The sequence below is a fragment of the Phoca vitulina genome, unplaced genomic scaffold, assembly GCF_004348235.1.
Source record: "Phoca vitulina isolate PV1807 unplaced genomic scaffold, GSC_HSeal_1.0 scaffold10, whole genome shotgun sequence".
NCBI lineage: Eukaryota > Metazoa > Chordata > Mammalia > Carnivora > Phocidae > Phoca > Phoca vitulina.
Genome location: NW_022589713.1, coordinates 23,317,574 through 23,335,534, shown reverse-complemented (window position 1 = coordinate 23,335,534; position 17,961 = coordinate 23,317,574). Strand labels below are relative to the sequence as shown.

The 17,961-nt window shown below is 38.4% G+C and overlaps 1 protein-coding gene across 5 annotated transcripts in view; it reads left to right on the top strand.

Moving 5' to 3' along the window:
* TMEM108 (transmembrane protein 108) overlaps window positions 1-17,961 on the top strand; it is a 391,252-nt gene that overhangs the window by 106,289 nt on the left and 267,002 nt on the right. For 2 of the 5 annotated variants that reach the window (XM_032408686.1, XM_032408685.1), the window contains exon 1: window positions 11,767-13,840. The exons of the other annotated variants lie outside the window; for them this stretch is intronic. The gene's annotated coding sequence lies outside the window, so the exon portion shown is untranslated. Of the gene's footprint in view, window positions 1-11,766; window positions 13,841-17,961 lie in introns of those variants that run through there. 5 annotated transcript variants of the gene reach the window in all.

Below are 17,961 nucleotides of genomic sequence, written 5' to 3'. Positions count from 1 at the left end.
ATGTGGCTGTTGGTTAGTTCAGTTACTTGAGGGTCCTTGGGTTGAGAGGCTTAGTTCCACACTGGCCAGTGGCTCATGAACAGTTCCTTGCCACATGGGCTTCTTCAACATGGCCAATTGCTTCATCAAAGCCAGAAACAAAGGGAGAGTATGCTAGAAAAACAGAAGTCACAATCCTTTGTAACCTAATCACAGGAGTGATACCTCATTATCTTTGTCATACTATATTGGTTAAAATAGAATGACTAACTCAGCCCACAGTTAGAGAGAACTACACATACACATCCCAGGAATCAGGAGTCACTGGGGACTATCTTAGAAGTCAGCTTGCTACAATAAGATTGTATCAAATGATACCACAACATCTGGATGGAAATTATTAATATCACACTATTGTATCACCATATAGAAGCAAATCAAATGTTTCTGAATATTTAGCAGCAAGTAGCCAAAGATTTGAATGATAGACTTGAATATTCACCTTTATTCTGGATTTTTCTTGCTCCATAAAACACAGCCACAAAGATAAATATACTTACTTTGATAGTTCCACCATTTCTGTTTGAAATATGAGAACATTTTGAATGTCATCTTAGATAAATGACATTTTTTGAAAGATGTTTAAACTATCTGGCCTTCTGAGAATCAGATTGCTTTATTATTGAACATCAATACCTTTCTTCCAGCAATTTGACATGCCATTAATTGTGACAGTATATCTGTGCTAGATCCTTGTAGAATTGAAATTGATGCACATGGAATCTAGCTAGTACCTTAAATTGTTTATTAATAAAATTAATTATGTCTTTGAATAATATATAAATATATATGAATGTGTATATACATATGTATGTACAATTTGTGCATATTGACTCAAAATAGATTTAGAAGTAGACAATACTTCTAAAAAACAAAAAAGGAGTAAATCCTAAACTCTGCCTTAGTTCTTTTTTTTTCTCCTACCCTACCCCTCCTTTGTTACTTATTTTTTTTTTTTGACTTACTTTTTTTAAATTTTAGTTTCAGAAGTAGAGGTCAGTGATTCATCAGTCTTATATAATACCCAGTGCTCATTACATCACGTGACCTCCTTAATGTCAATCACCCAGTTACCCCATCCCCGTATCCTCCCCTCCAGCAACCCTCAGTTTGTTTCCTTTGATTAAGAGTCTCTCATGGTTTGTCTCCCTCTCTGATTTCATCTTGTTTTATTTTTTCCTTTCTTCCCCTATGCTCTTCTGTTATGATTCTTAAAGTCAAATATGAGTGAGATCATATGATAATTGTCTTTCTCTGATTGACTTATTTCACTTGGCATAATACCCTCTAGTTCCATCCACATCATGGCAAATGGCAAGATTTCATTTTTTGTTTTTGGCTGAGTAGTATTTCATCATGTGTGTTTTACACACATCTTGTTTATCTATTTGTTGATGGACATCTGGGCTCTTTCCATAGTTTGGCTATCATGGACATTGCTGCTATAAACACTGGGGTGCAGGTGCCCCTTCGGATCACTACATTTGTGTCTTTGGGGTAAATACCTACTAGTGTAATTGCTGGGTTGTAGGGTAGCTCTATTTTCAACCTTTTGAGGAACCTCCATACTATTTTCCAGAGTGGATGCACCAGCTTGGATTCCCACCAATAGTGTAAGAGGGTTCCCCTTTCTCCACATCCTCACCAACATCTGTCATTTCCTGACTTGTTAATTTTGCCATTCCGACTGGTGTGAGGTGGTATCTGATTGTGGTTTTGATTTGTATTTCCCTAATGCTGAGTGATGTGGAGCATTTTTTCATGTGTCTCTTGGCCATTTGGATGTCTTCTTTGGAGAAATGTCTGTTCGTGTCTTCTGCCCATTTCTTGACTGATTTATTTGTTTTTTGGGTGTTGAGTTTGATAAGTTCTTTACAGATCTTGGATACTAGCCCCTTATGTGATATGTCATTTGCAAATATCTTCTCCCATTCTGTCAGTTGTCTTTTGGTTTTGTCGACTGTTTCCTTTGCTGTGCAAAAGCTTTGTACCTTGATGAAGTCCCAATAGTTCATTTTTGCCTTTGTTTCCCTTGCCTTTGGAGATGTATCTAGTAAGAAGTTAATGTGGCCGAGGTCGAAGAGGTTATTGCCTGTGTTCTCCTCTAGGATTTTGATGGATTCCTGTCTCACATTTAGGTCTTTCATCCATTTTGAGTCTGTTTTTGTGTATGGTGTAAAGAAATGGTCCAGTTTCATCCTTTTGCATGTGGCTGTCCAATTTTCCCAATACCATTTGTTGAAGAGACTGTCTTTTTTCCATTGGATGTTCTTTCCTGCTTTGTCAAAGATTAGTTGACCATAGAGTTGAGGGTCCATTTCTGGGGTCTCTATTCTGTTCCATTGATCTGTGTATCTGTTTTTGTGCCAGTACCATATCATCTTGATGATTACAGCTTTGTAATAGAACTTGAAGTCCAGGATTGTGATGCCACCAGCTTTGGTTTTCTTTTTCTTTTTTTTTTTTTTTTTTTAAGATTATTATTTATTCATTTGAGACAGAGAGATACAGAGAGAGAGAGAACATAAGCAGGAGGAGAGGGAGAGGGAGAAGCAGACTCTCCACTGAGCGGGGAGCCCAACATGGGGCTCGATCCCAGGACCTGGAGATCATGACCTGAGCCGAAGGCAGATGCTTAACCCTCTGAGCCACCCAGGCGCCCCTGGTTTTCTTTTTCAATGTTCCTTTGGTTACTCGGGGTCTTTTCTGGTTCCATACAAAGTTTAGGATTATTTGTTCCAGCACTGTGAAAAAAAGAGGATGGTATTTTGATAGGGATTGCATTAAATGTGTAGATTGCTCTAGGCATAGACATTTTAACAATATTTGTTCTCCCAATCCATGAGCATAGAACGTTTTTCCATTTCTTTGTGTCTTCCTCAATTTCTTTCATGAGTATTCTATAGTTTTCTGAGTACAGATCCTTTGCCTCTTTGGTTAGGTTGATTCCTAGGATTCCTATGGTTTTGGGTGCAGTTGTCAATGGGATCAACTTTTTAATTTCTCCCCCTTCTGTCTCATTAATGTATAGAAATGCCACTGATTTCTGCGCATTGATTTTATATCCTGCCACTTTGCTGAATTCCTGTATGAGTTCTAGCAATTTTGGGGTGGAGTCTTTTGGGTTTTCCACATGGAGTATCATGTCATCTGTGGAGAGTGAGAGTTTGACTTCTTCTTTGCTGATTCGGAGGCATTTTATTTATCTTGACTTAATGCTGAGGCTAGGACTTCTAGTACTCTGTTGAACAGCAGTGGTGATAGTGGACATCCCTGCCGTGTTCCTGACCTTAGGGAAAAAGCTCTTAGTTTTTCCCCCATTGAGAATGATATTCACTGTGGTCTTTTGTATATAGCTTTTATGATATTGCGGTTTGGTCCCTCGATCTCTACGCTGTGAAGAGTTTTAATCAAGAAAAGATGCTGTACTTTGTCAAATGCTTTTTCTGCATCAATTGAGAGGATCATATGGTTCTTGTCCTTTCTTTTATTTATGTAGTGTATCACATTGATTGATTTTGAGGATGTTGAACCATCCTTGCAGCCCAGGAATAAATCCCACTTGGTCGCGGTGAATAATCCTTTTAATGTACTGTTGGATCCTATTGGCTAGTATTTTGGTGAGAAATTTTGCATCCAAGTTCATCAGGGATATTGGTCTGTAATTCTTCCTTTGGTGATGTCTTTGTCCAGTTTTGGGATCAAGGTAACGCTGGCCTCATAGAACAAGTTTGGAAGTTCCCCTTCCATTTATATTTTTTGGAACAGTTTCAGAAGAATGGGTAGTAGTTCTTCTTTAAATGTTTGGTAGAATTCCCGTGGGAAACCGTCTGGCCCTGAGCTCTTGGGAGATTTTTTATTACTACTTCAATTTCCTTGCTGGTTATGGGTCTGTTCAGGTTTTCTATTTCTTCCTGTTTTAGTTTTGGTAGTTTATGCCTCTCCAGGATAAGTAAGGTGCTCCGGATTGCTCTATGTGGGTTTTGTTCCCTGAAGGCTTTCCATGCTGCTTTAGGGGATGATGATGAAAATGGCAGCCTGCCAGTCTCCACCTTCAGAGCAAAAGCTCAGGACTCCACTCCTCAGTGCACCCTCAGAGAAAATCAGTCAATCACTCCTGTCTCCCTGGTCTCCATAGGCACTCTGTGCTCACCCAGCCTGTGACTGAGTGTTTCTAACTCAGTACACAACCCCTTTTGGAGTCTCCGAACCCTGCATCCTTCTGAGGCACATACCTGCTCAGGTGGGGTGGGAGGTTTTCTCTGCAGTTCTGCCACTTGCCAGGCCCCTGCTCAGATGGAGGTTACCCAACCATGGTGTGGTTCATGGTGTACAGCAACACCGAGCTGAAAGCCCACTCCTGGGCTTGCTGATTGCAGCTGGCTTCCCTGCTCCAACGCCTGGGTACTCTGCAGTGCTCAAGCACCCCTGGTCTTTCTGGGACCCTGGGGATCCTGAGACCAGACTGTCCCACCTAGGATTCCACCCCACTTTGTCACTTGAGCATCTTTCAGGCAGGGATGTCCCTCATGGGAGCAGACTTCTGAAAGTTCTGATTTTGTGCTCCACTGCTATATCACTTTCCAGTAGCCGGCTTGCAGAGGCTCCCTCCCCCCGTGGTCTGTCTTTCCATATATTGCCTCGGATTCACTTCTCCATACCTCCTAACTTGCAGAAAGTGGTCACTTTTCTATTTGTCGAGTTGCAGCTGTTCTTTTCTTAGATCTCCAGTTGAGTTTGCAGGTGTTCAGAATGATTTGATAGCTGTCTAGCTGAATTCCTGGGACCAGATGAAACTGAGGTCTCCTACTCCTTCACCATCTTGGATTAGCTCTCTACTTGATCATATTAATTAACTGACCTAGCTCTTCACCAGCTTCCATTGATTTATGTGTCTATTTTTGTGCCAGTTAACATAATGTTTTGATTACTATAGCTTTGTAGTGTATCTTCAAATCTGAGATTGTGATACCTCCAGCTTTGTTCTTCTTAAGGTGGATTTGGCTATTCAAGGTATTTGTAAGGAACCACATACAAATTTTAGGATTATTCTATTTCTTTGAAAAAGGCTATTGAATCTGTAGCTTGCTCTGGGTACTATGGACATTTTAATGATATTCTTATCCATAAACATGCTAGATGTTTCCATTTTTTTCTGTCATCTTTAATTTCTTTCGTCAATGTCTTAGAGTTTTCATAGGATAGGTCTTCCACTTCTTTCATTAAATTTATTGCTAGGTAGTTAGTCTTTTTCGTACATACACACATTTATTTACACAAATGAAATGGGGTCATTCTCCATGTACTTTTATTATTTTTTGTTTTTTTTTGTTTTTTTTTAGTATCTTGGCTATTATGAGGATGTACTAAGTTATCTGTAAGATGCCTTCTAAGACACTCTCCCTTCAGGATGAATACCATATTATCAAATTTAGTCAAATTGTAAACTGAATTTAGTTTGGCATGACCCAAAACATATTTTGCTAAACACTCTTAGTTTCAACTATAAGATACTAATGCATTCAAAGGAAAATATATTTGTACTTTGATTTATTTGCATTTAATTCAAATAGTCATTTTGGCTGGATATGCTGGGGATTAAGTATGTTCAGACCTTTTCACAGGCTGATAGTTTACTGTAAGAATAGATCACGGCATCAAATGAGTGTTGGTCCCAAATGGAACAAGTAAGGTTGAAACTTGATCCAGGGAGCCATCCCATTTGAGTGACCAAATGATTTTTAATAGGCTAGAGATAAACAGTTTCTGATGATTATCAAAACCCAGTAAATTAGTGAATAAGAGTTCTGAACCTTTGTTCTCTGTTTTGTATCGGGACAGTGAACAACCTTTAATAAAGAATGCATTCCTTTCTGCCAGAGACAAAAGCAGAACTTCCCAATGGAAAACAGCATGTCTATCTAGGCCTGCTTCAAAAGCCAACTCAGATCTCAAATCATTGCACTAGGAGCTAGACAGAATGCCATTGGCTATAGTTGCCATGGTAATCACTGCTGACCTCACAGGTCCTTCCTAACGATTTGCAACAGGTTCATTTGTACTGCATTTGCTGTGGTGTGTGTGTTTATCTAGATCTATTTGTTTGCTTGTGGCTGAGCTGTCACGTTTTACTCTGAATCCAATGAGTAAGGCACCAATGCCTTGTACATAATAAATGTTAAATGAAGATTTGTGGAATTGGATTGATGCACTAGGTTTGGAAAAAATCACAGGCATGAGGAGTTTGACAAATTTTTGCAGTTCTCAAAATGTAGTCCTTGAAATCGGTGTTGCTGGCTACTTTTCCTCTTGAACAGTTACAGCTGCTGTTAGAGTAATCAGTAACTGTAAAGTTTGCAATTCTCCAACCCACAGAAGCTCCCCAGGTGGCCAGGAGAGGGTAGCTATTTTAAAAACTACCCTTCTTTAGGATTTATTTTTAAGCTTTTCTGGGGGAGGAAGAAGCATGAATTTAACAGACTACTGGATACTCTCACCAGGTTGTCTTGTCTCTGGAGGTTGATTGATCAGTGGTTCTAACACCCAGCTGAGTGTACGCTGTTCTTTGGGATTCTGATGCCCATCCAGGTGAGGGAGTCACTCAATATCCTGAGACTATCTTAAGACTTTTTAATCCTGAGATTTCCCCAAACCTAAACTGATATTATATCAGATTTTTCCTACATCTCTCATGAAAAAATAATGTCCCCCATGTTAATATATTGCTTATATTTGTAGAGTGCCATGAGCCTTTACATGGAATCATTCTTTCAAAAAAGAAGTGAAAGAGAACACCCAAAGTTTGGGAGATAATTTAATCAAGCATTTATATTAAGTTCTGTGTTTGCAAAATAATTTTCCAGTTGCCTCTCATTTACCCTTATAAGACTAACCACTCCTGCCTCCATTGTACATCTCAAATATACTAAGAAAAATTCAGAATAATAAGTAATTTGCTTTAGACGTTGCCCCCAAACCCTGTTTTTTACTAGTAGAGGAGCAGATGCAGATTCAACTGTACTTAACATCTGAAAAGTAGCTGTTCCAGAACCAGTAAGTCCTTTGTGAAATCACAGTGAGGCCAAGGGCTATGAATCACCTCTTTCCACTCAAGTCTCTGCTTCCCACAGATATGATAGATCGGATGCCAGGGTTTGTCAGTTTACCATGGGGGTGTGTACATAAGCTTTGTTATTTTCTGAGGCAGTGGGGCATGGGGATATATCGCTGCAGACCAAGTGGGAGGACTGGACTGAATGCTAGGCCCTATCATTTTCTGACAGTGTGGCCTTGACTACGTCAATATAAAGATGCCTGCCTTCCTTGTCTCACAGGTGGTTGCATCAGATGAGTAACATTGATCATTCTTTGCAGCTTCTGGAGTGCTTTGGAAATGTGTTAGCTCCATCCACCAAGCTCTGATGATCCTACACAGACTAGAAAGTGTTTGCATGTGTACTTTCCTGGAGTCCAGGTTGTCAGATGCATCTTCTTCAGACTCCTCAGTTTGAAAAAAGCTCTTAGAGTGTATCCCAGAATACTGGATAAGAGGAGAAAGAAAAAATAGAAAAGGAAGGGGACAATAGGATGTACTCTTCTCCATCCACTCTCCTGTTCCATTCAGTACACTGATTTCATTCACCACTTATTTTCTGCTTTGTATGTAAAGATGAACCTCTCGTGATAATGTGCATGAACAGTGGAGTAAACGCTCGTTTAAAAATAAATTCACATGTAGTTGGCAGCAGCCATCTGACCGAGCCCTAGATCTCTCTTTGGCAATGCCATACATTTGTAGCCCCATTAATTCATGGTCCTTAATAATTTCTTCAGAGTAAATACCAAGTTTACTTTGTTTTATCTATGTAGAAAGGACCCACAGAACAAATGAATAGTGTAAATAAGTTTTCTAAGAAACATCAACCTGCTTGAGAGAAAGGACGGTTCTCAAATGCCTTTCATTTGTTTGCATCCTATGTACTGATTATGTGGGATTCTAGTCATTAAAGTAGTCCTTTGAGGATATCCACTTGGTAATATTCTATTAGCACTTAATTTGAATTACTGTAATAAAACTTTACTTCTTTAAGATTCATTCATCATTCAATATTGTTACCCATATCTTCCTTCTGTCAGTATGAATTTGTTGTAAGGTATTATTGTAATTAATTACATGCCCTTAAATTCCTTGGATACTATCTGGTATAGTTACATTATTTGAGCAAGACTTTTTTTTTTTCTTTTTCTTTTTCTTTTTTTTTTTTAATTTCAATTAGCCAACATATAGTATATCATTAGTTTCAGATCTAGAGTTTGGTAATTCATCATTTGCATATAACACCCAGTGCTCATCACATCCCGTGCCCTCCTTAATTCCCATCACCCAGTTACCCCATCTCCCCACCCACTTCGCCTCAGGCAACCCTCAGTTTCTTTCCATAGTTAAGAGTCTCTCATGGTTTTTCTCCCTCTCTGATTTTTTCTCATTCAGTTTTCCCTCCCTTCCCTTATGATCCTGTTTTGTTTCTTATATTCCTCATATGAGTAAAACCATATGATAATTGTTTTTCTCTGACTGACTGGTTTTGCTTAGCATAATACCCTCCAGTTCCATCCACGTCGATGTAAATGGTAAGATTTCATCCTTTCTGATGGCTGAGTAATATTCCATTGTATATATATACCACATCTTTATCCATTTATCTGTCGATGGACATCTGGGCTCTTTCCGTAGTTTGGCTATTGTAGACATTGCTGCTATAAACATTGGGGTGCAGGTACCCCTTTGGATCATTACATTTGTATCTTTGAGGTAAATACCCAGTAGTGTAATTGCTAGGTTGTAGGGTTAGCTCTATTTTCAACTTTTTGAGGAATCTCCATACTGTTTTCCAGAGTGGCTGTACCAGCTTGCATTCCCACCAATAGTGTAAGAGGGTTCCCCTTTCTCCGCATCCTCACCATCTGTCATTTCCTGACTTGTTAATTTTAGCCATTCCGACTGGTGTGAGGTGGTATCTGATTGTGGTTTTGATTTGTATTTCCCTAATGCTGAGTGATGTGGAGCATTTTTTCATGTGTCTCTTGGCCATTTGGATGTCTTCTTTGGAGAAATGTCTGTTCGTGTCTTCTGCCCATTTCTTGACTGATTTATTTGTTTTTTGGGTGTTGAGTTTGATAAGTTCTTTACAGATCTTGGATACTAGCCCCTTATGTGATATGTCATTTGCAAATATCTTCTCCCATTCTGTCAGTTGTCTTTTGGTTTTGTCGACTGTTTCCTTTGCTGTGCAAAAGCTTTGTACCTTGATGAAGTCCCAATAGTTCATTTTTGCCTTTGTTTCCCTTGCCTTTGGAGATATATCTAGTAAGAAGTTAATGTGGCCGAGGTCGAAGAGGTTATTGCCTGTGTTCTCCTCTAGGATTTTGATGGATTCCTGTCTCATATTTAGGTCTTTCATCCATTTTGAGTCTGTTTTTGTGTATGGTGTAAAGAAATGGTCCAGTTTCATCCTTTTGCATGTGGCTGTCCAATTTTCCCAATACCATTTGTTGAAGAGACTGTCTTTTCCATTGAATATTCTTTCCTGCTTTGTCAAAGATTAGTTGACCATAGAGTTGAGGGTCCATTTCTGGGGTCTCTATTCTGTTCCATTGATCTGTGTATCTGTTTTTGTGCCATTACCATATCGTCTTAATGATTACAGCTTTGTAATAGAACTTGAAGTCCAGGGGTGCCTGGGTGGTTCAGTCGTTAAGCGTCTGCCTTCAGCTCAGGTCATGATCCCAGGGCCTGGGATCAAGCCCCGCATCGGGCTCCTGCTCAGCAGGAAGCCTGCTTCTCCCTTTCCCACTCCCCCTGCTTGTGTTCCTTCTTTAGCTGTGTCTCTCTCTGTCAAATAAATAAAATCTTTAAAAAAAGAACTTGAAGTCTTTCCAGGTTAAGGACTATAGAACTTGGACTCAGGGCCTCTAAATCCTGGTCCAAGACCCTTCCTTCAGGAGGGTCTTCTTTCTGCTCATCTGACCAGTAGATCTCTCCTGAAGATGTGGGTCTCTCAGTTTTAATGGGAGATTTAGAATCTTGGTGACTTTAAATAGTTCCTGGAAGAGCATTATAATGTAGCATGTTTCATATCCACTCCATTTAGTCTAGGATCTAGAGTATTTCAAATAAGCACCAAGCACCATCTTTTTTTGCCCCTTTGTTGGATTAATATCTGGAATCTGCCCTTAACAGCTCTGGAGTAAAAGGCCAGTTCTCTGACCAAAGAATCAGTACTAATTGGGAAATAAATGAGAGTTTGCTATAGCTAAAAGGGAAAAACTCCCACAAATTTATCTGTCATTTTGATTCATTCTTTCATCCTTGATAGTAGATTTTCAGGGTCTCAGAGAAGCTCTGTCTATGAATGTGCCTGTAGAAGCATCTTGTTTTACATAATGAAAATGGTGAGAGCACTTCTTTTGACAGGAAACTTCACTTCTTGTTACTGAAAACTGTCACAACAGTCATTATGTCTGGCTTTCAGAGATTTCCTGGAGTTAGGAGAACAATAGACAGTTAAAATGGCAATATCAGGAGCATTCTGGGGTTTTATAATGAGAACCAGGGGAAATTTTTTTTCTCTTGAATTTGTAAGAAAAGAGTAGGAATATTTAGGAGGCTGAGGATAATGTGGAAATGAACTTTAATGCTTTATTTTTTAAAACAGAGTGTTCTTTCTAACCACTGGAAGTTGAAAAAAATTAATTTTATATCATGGTTTCCATCTTCTTGTTACTGAGTTGACAGTGACTAAGGGATATTTCTTTTCAGCTGTCTTTCTCTGGTTTTTAAGTAATCCCCCTCAAAAAACACATTAACAGCTTTTTGTCTGTCTGTCTGTCTGTCTGTTAATTTATTTATTTATTTATTTATTTATTTATTTAGGGGTGGAGAGGGGCAGAGGGAAAGAGAGAGAGAGAATCTTAAGCAGGCTCCATGCCCAGCATGGAGTTTGATGCAGGACTCAATCTTAGGACCCTGAGATCATGACCTGAGCTGAAATCAAGAGTTGGATGCTTAACCAACTGAGCCACCCAGGCGCCACTCCCCCCCATCTCTTTATTTGATTAAGCATCATTTAAAGTTCTTGGTCCCATTTGTTGGTTCTTAATTTTTATATGTACAGGGATTCTAAGGCTTATGATTTCTAATTTTATAGTAGGAGTTATTTCTCTGCTTCCTGTAAACTCACCCCTCTCCCCACAAAAAGAGACTCCCATGCATTAGGAAGAGCACCGGCTGATTTTATTGTGTTATTATGTGTTTTCACAATTTTTAAATCTTAATTTACATAGCTCAATTATGATTTCTTAATTTTAGTATAGTTTTGATACATTTACCATGTCCAACACATTAAATGTTGAAGCTTTGTATGTAATTTGTGAATTGTTGCTTCCACATCTGCAGTTGCTTGCTTTCAGGAGCTGTGGATGGTTTTAGAGACTCCTGTGTTAGTTACCAAATAGAACTGAAAGGTAAAAATAACCTACTAGTTTATTTTTTTTTGAAAAGTTAATATGAAAGCAATTATCATGCTTTTTTAAAAGATTTTATTTATTGAGAGAAAGAGCACGTGCTTGAGTAGGGCAAGAGGGAGAGAAAGAATCTCAAGCAGAGATGGTGGTGAGCATGGAGGCTGACATGGGGCTCAATCTCACAACCCTGAGATCATGATCTGAGCCAAAATGAAGAGTCAGATGCTTAACCTACTGAGTCACCCAGGTGCCCCAATTATGAACATGTTTCTAAAGTATGAACAAGACTTACTTTTCCAAACTAGTCAACATTTTTAAAAGCTATTAGGTGAAAATAAATCTTTCTCCCTGTTCTTTGATTCCTAAATATCATTCTTTAAGATAGCCACTGTGAAGTTTCTACAGGTCCCTCTAGTAATGATCTAATGTTCCTTTCATCTACAATCACTCACATAATACATGTATATATGCATATGTACACATAATACACATCTGTACTTATTTATGGAAACATGGGTTTTGTCATGTGGTATACTTCCCTTAGCAATATATCTTGGATATATGTTTACATCAGTACATATAGATCTACCTCTTTTTAATATCTATATAGCACTTCATTGTGTTGGCATGCCATAATTTAACTTCTGTGTATCAACATTTTGGTTGTTACCTGATTTATCTTGTTGCAAACTATGCTGTAATAAACATCTTTCAACATATCTTTTTACATTTTTTCAGTAAATATATTTTTAGGATACAGTCAAAGCAGGGGAATTACTAGTGAAAGTGTGTGCATTTTTAGTGTCACTAAAAAGTGCCAAATTGTCCTCCAAAATTACTGCACCAATTTATACTTCCACCAACAATGTATAAGAATGTCATTTTCTCCACATCTTTGTCAGCATTGAATATGACAAAAATTATAGTTCACAGGTATGATAGGTTAAAATAATTATTTTAATTTAAATTTTTAGTTACTTCTGTGTCTATGGTTGATTTCGGTAAATGCTTACTGAACACTTACTGTGTGCCATCATCGAAATAGGTTCTGGGGATCAAAAATTGTCCTTCTGGAGTCATGGAAGTGAGTAAGAAACCTCTTTTTAGAGGAAATTAAAGATTAAAAGCATAAAAAAGTGAGTCTTTTGTTCCCTGCTAGCAGAAGGAAGTTATCTCATAAAAGATGGACCGTGTCCACCAGTGTTGACTTTTGGTATTGCTGGCTTAAATTGGCAACTCTTCACTTCTGCATCAGTGGCCTTCCTTTCCTGTGGAAGGCAATAGCTTTTGTTTTTCTCCAGAACCTGGCTTGATTACCTCATCAGGTGCTTTTAGGAGCTAGTGTCTGCTATTGGGCTCTGTTCTGAAAGGGTACCAGGCAAGCATGAGATCCTACCAGCAGAACAGCCCAAGGGCTGGAGAAACTTGGTTTATTCATTGTTCAAGCTCCTCCACTTAAGTGGGTTTTCAGAGAAAGTATTTCACTTAAGGGCCCAAATTATATTATAGGCATTTTGAGTGTTTCTTAGGATTCACTGAGGGGGGGAAATGTGAATAGCAGTATCAGTCATTTGGGACCATGTTGGTTCCTGATACCAAAATTACCTAAACGAATAAAGTACAATATATAAGTTAAAATATCTGGTTACAAAGCCTACTAAATAAATCAATAGGAGGGTCCTAAAAGCACAACATACCGGATGGATAAACCTGGTTTTATGAATGAAGGCTAATATACCAATAATTTGACTCTTCTTATAGCTGAGGATGAGGAAGATTTGAGGTTCTCTGAAAGTGGAATTTTCCCTGGAATTGGCCTAAAGACAGCTCCTTAAGAGCTGTCCACTGTTGGCCCATTGTCTTTAGCCTCTGGACATTGTTTTTTTACTTTGGGGCAGGAGAGGGCTCCAATTTGCTTAAGAGCTATGTGTGCTCCAGGTCAGTGCCCCGGGAGGCTGACTTGGCAGCTGTGCTTTCTGCAGCCAGCCAGCCCCCAAGTATGTTTTAATAAATAAAGAGAAAAAAGCTAAGTCCCTTTAAAAGGGCTGGAACAGACTAGTAGTTGCTAGGCAAGTGAAAGTAATTCAGTGTCCTTGCCAAACGTCTGCCATGCAAATAAGGAACTTTCAGGGAAGGGGGAGTGAGATGGTGGTGCGTGTTGGTTGCCATAGGAATGTTTCCCTGATTGGAACAAGACCACAGAGCAGAGAGCAAGACGGCCGCATGTATGGTTCTTTCTGCTTGGAAATGGAAGCCCAGAGTGGGCAGTGCAGCAAAGGTAAAGCATGGGGATGAAGGAGCAAAACCCAAGGTTCTCTAGGGGTAAAGGTGTGGGAAAGATACAAGGAACAGTGCATCCGCTGAACGGAGGAAGGCCTCCAGCAAATGAGACCCTAGATGCCCTATGAAATTAATGGTTTCTTAAGCTAAAATCAGGGGGAGAAGAAAGAATAGATTAACTCAGGAGAATTACATGATGAGCTCTTATGCTATTCTGAAGACCTGAGACTTATTGGAAAAATTACAATCCAAATTAAATCAGGGAGAATTCCAATTAGAGTCTGGAATAAACCCAGTTTTAAGTTAGACGGAGGTTTAAAACGGTAGACTTGGGCTCCTGGGTAGCTCAGTTGGTTAAGCGACTGCCTTCAGCTCAGGTCATGATCCTGGGGTCCTGGGATCGAGTCCTGCATTGGGCTCCCCCCCTGCTTTGCGGGGAGCCTGCTTTTCCCTCTCCCTCTGCTTGCCACTCCCCCTGCCTGTACTCACGCTCTCTCTCTCTCTCTGTCTCTCTGTCAAATAAATAAATAAATTTTTTAAAAAAATAAAAAAAGGGTAGAATTTAGTGGAAAAAGATAATTTAAAGGTAGGTATTTTTAATTTATGTAAATATACTAGACTGTCTTTATTTTAATTCATAAAAAAGGTAGTAATTAAAGATTTGTTAATGAATTGTGCTGCTGTATTTATCAAGTTCTATTTTTATAGGGAAAAGAAGCACATTTGATCAAATTGTGTGCTTCTAGTGTAAAACTTTAAAAGAGACCCTCCAAGGTGGGCTTACTACCCTATTAGTAAGCACCTTACACATCTGGTAGCAGCTTCCAGAATGACAGCTCAGGGTCCAAGCAGAAATAAGCAGCTTTTAGCAAATATTGAATGTGCTGTTTAACTTCTCTGTGATTAATCAGTTATCCAGTTCTTAAAATGGAGGTGATAGCTGATCCCTGTCTCTAGGAATGGTGTGAGCATGGATGCTGCTCTCATTGAATACAATTTCTGGGGTTTTTATAACATCCCGAGGTGCCTATGTTGATAATGACAGCCTTAGTTTGTCAGTAGTGGCTTAGGGTGAAGAGTTTTTATCTTTTAGGCTACAATCTTCAAAGGAACTTTCTTTACCTGTTAAAGGTTTACTTGTACATATAAAGGATATATATTTATTATCATTTGCCATATATTTGGTTCATGTTCAGTTGCTATTTAAAATAGTTTCTTCTTTAGAATATATATATATTAGGTTTATATGTAACTTTACTTTTTATGTGGTTACTTTTTGGGTCATATAAAAGAAGACTAACAGAATGTGCTATTTATTCTCAAATATTTGACTTTTTGTAATACAGAAATAGAAAGGATGCTGCAGGACCTGGTTTTTAGTAGTCAGTGTATTCTGTTTCATGGTTCACTCCCCAGGTCAGTTTCTTGAGTCTGGAACTTCAGTGTCAATTTTATTTTATAATTGATCAGATACTGGTTGATTGACACAAATTATCTGAGACAAATTTGTAAACCAAATGCCAAATTTTAATTTATTGGGAGAGTGTAATTAGAAGAACTATCTTTGGGTTCTTCAGATGGTATAACCTTTCCCTTGTATGATTTTGACAAAGAAACCGAAATATATACTGGCTATAATGTTCTTTAAACAAACAAACAAAAAAACATAATCTAGATTCTCTAGAATCTAGAGCAGTGCTATCACATAATAGTACAATGTGAACCTCAAATGTGAGCCTTATATGTAATTTTAAATTTCTTAGTAGCCACTTAAATTAGTAAAAGGAAACAGGTGAAATTAATTTTAATATATTTAACCTAATATATATAAAATTTATCATTTTAACAGTAATTAATATAAGTGAGATAGTATGCATGTTTTTCCTATTAGGTCTTGAAATCTGTACATTTTACACTTACAGTACATAGCAATTTGGACTCTAAATTTTTACAGATAATACCTTTATTTACGTTAAAATTACAGTTGAAAAAGTAGATTCATATAACCAAGTTACTCCAAATATTCATATCACTTTTCAATAACTGAATCAGTGTCTATATCTAAAGTTAAATAAAATTTAAAATAAATAGATTCAATTCCTCAGTGACACTAGACATGTTTCAAGTACTCAGTGACCACATATGGCTAGTAGTTGCTACCATATTGGAGAGCATATAGAGGACTGCTCTTATCTAGCTACTTTTCCTCCCACATACCTCAGATTGGGAGACCTGTCTGAGAATTCTAATGAAGATAGGAAAAAAAGAAATCTAATGAAAAGAGAATCTCCCTTTACAAGTATGGGACTACAGACAGAGTTTATGCTTTTCAAAGGAAATTTCTACTTAAGCTGTATTAGAACCTGCCTGGCAAGGAGTAATCTATCTGGTTGCCCATATTATCTTCACTTTGCTTCCAAACACACCCCTCATTGTCTTTCCAACAGACAAAAACATGCCAGCATTGACAGTTTGCCTCAGGTTCCTCTGGTCCTCAACTCCATGATAGTTCATTTCCATTTCATCAGTGTATTTCCTGGTTATAGGCACCCCCTTTATCTTATTGTTTCAATGTTCACATTTGTCTCTAATTTCTTTTTTTTTTTGGCTCTAATTTCTGCTTTACCTTAGTGAAGGATTCAGATGTTCAAATTACAGGTTAGTTGTTAAGGTCATCTATACTGAGGTAAATGTGATTGGTTTATATTAATTTGAATAAGAACATTTTCCTCCTTTGCTTCTTGCTCCAGATTTCTAGAGTGGCTGGGCCAAGAAACCTCACTCTTCCCTTTACCCATGGGAGTATCTGTCTTTCGAAAATCAGGGTTCTTTGATATAGTAGTCAGACCTGATAACTTTAAAGAACCTCTTTTTCCTTAGACAAGAGGAATTAAGAAATAAGTAAATAGATAGATAATGATTTGGAAGGTAAAAACTCCCCTTCGACTTGACAGAATTGTTTGCCCTGCATCTCTGTTGGGTCTGAAAACTTATCTGGCATGTAGTATAATAGTGACTCCATCACTGGGATGATACAGAACACAGAACTTCATCAGTTCCTGTTGAGTACCTGCCACTTTCAAGGGACATCACCAATGACAGTATTGAAATTTATCCTCCATGGTCTGGAATATATAGTGTGCAAAGCACTAAAAGAAGCTTTCCAGGTCTAGAGAATGGTGTATTATCCAAGACAGTAACACTTACTCTCTGGGCAAGAAAGCTAGGTTGGAAGTTAGGAACTGTTTGACCTGTTGAGACATTTTAACCCAATCTGAATAGGAATGCATATTATGTTCTTCCTCATTACCAGCGGAGTCAAATCATTTTATTCATTTATTTATTTTTTTAAATAACAGAAATGTATTCTCTCATGGTTCAGGAGGCCAGAAGTCCAAATCAAGATGGCTTCAAGGTTACTTCCTTCTGGAGGATCTGAGTGAGAATCTGTCACTTGCCTCTTTCTCTTAGCTTCTGGTGGTTGCCGGTAATCCTTGACATTCCTAGGCTTGTAAACACTTCTCTCAAATCTTTGCTTCCATCTTCCCCTGGCTGTCTCCTCTGTGTATCTCAGATCTTTCTCTTTATTTTTTTTTTTTTAAATTTTATTATGTTATGTTAGTCACCATACAATACATCATTGGTTTTTGATGTGGTGATCCATGATCCATTGTTTTCGTATAACACCCAGTGCTCCATGCAGTACGTGCCCTCCTTAATACCCATCACCAGGCTAACCCATCCCCCCTCCCCCCTCCCCTCTAAAACCCTGTTTGTTTCTCAGAGTCCATACTCTCTCATGGTTCATCTCTCCCTCCAATTCCTCTCCACCCATTTTTCCCTTCCGTCTCCTACTGTCCTCCATGCTATTCCTTCTGTTCCACAAATAAGTGAAACCATATGATAATTGACTTTCTCCACTTGACTTATTTCACTTAGCATAATCTCCTCCAGTCCCATCCATGTTGATGTAAAAGTTGGGTATTCATCCTTTCTGATGGCTGAGTAATATTCCATTGTATATATGGACGACATCTTCTTTATCCATTCATCTGTTGAAGGGCATCTCGGCTCTTTCCACAGTTTGGCTATTGCGGACATTGCTGCTATGAACATTGG